Here is an 873-nt window from a genome sequence, read left to right on the forward strand (position 1 = left end):
TGGAGGCATAGAATTCCATTGTGTATATATACCACATTTTCTTGATCCATTCATCTAATGGGGGCATCTGGGTTGGTTCCATATCTTAGCTATCGTAAATAATGTTGCAATAACCATAGTTGTGCTGGTAGTTTTAATATGATCTTGTTTATGATCATTTGGGTAAATCCCCAAAAGTGGGATTACTATATCATAGGGGACTTTTATGTGGAATCTTTTGAGGAACCTCCGTACTGCTTTTCAAAGTAGTTGAACAAGTTTACACTCCCACTAAGAGTGCAGTACGGTTCCCTTGTGGCCACATACCTTTCAGCATCTGTTGTTGTAAAAATATGGAACGCTCCACAAATTTGCATGTCATCCTTGCGCAGGGGGCATGCTAATCTTCTCTGTGTCGTTCCAATGTTAGAGTATGTGATGCTAAATTTAACACAGAACACTTTTATATATAAAGTATAATTTTTATTGATTTTATTAAACTAGACATTTCAATAAAAATTAAGTTCAAAAGAATTGTTGTGAAATTTTAGAATCATGTATGTCTTACATAAGCACACCTTTAAGAATAAAATCAAGATAGACATGCCAAAAACAAAATAATTCCAGATATATGTAGTTCAAGAGATGTGTAAGAGGAGGAATTCAATTATTCTATAAAAGGCATCTGTCAAAATGAACATTGCAGGAAGTGTTAAGGTTTTTTAAAGTTTTAATGTTTTAAATATGGTTAATTTTTGGATTTTACTTATATATGCCAAAAATAGGACTGCTAGGCAGGTATAAAACTTTTCTATAAAGTATTTAAGATTTATGGTAGCAGACATTAAATGCTAAGTATGTACATTTCAGAGTTTATGGAAACTTTATTAATGA

General features: G+C 32.1%; 1 non-coding gene across 1 annotated transcript; it reads right to left on the reverse strand.

Annotated features, from left to right (window-relative positions):
- Positions 1-326: 326 nt before the first annotated feature.
- LOC122096716 lies at positions 327-433 on the reverse strand. Its single transcript, XR_006145376.1, has one exon. It is a non-coding gene; the product is annotated as a U6 spliceosomal RNA (small nuclear RNA).
- Positions 434-873: the final 440 nt, after the last annotated feature.

Source organism: Dipodomys spectabilis, unplaced genomic scaffold (assembly GCF_019054845.1).
Source record: "Dipodomys spectabilis isolate Male_0828 unplaced genomic scaffold, ASM1905484v1 ptg000386l, whole genome shotgun sequence".
NCBI lineage: Eukaryota > Metazoa > Chordata > Mammalia > Rodentia > Heteromyidae > Dipodomys > Dipodomys spectabilis.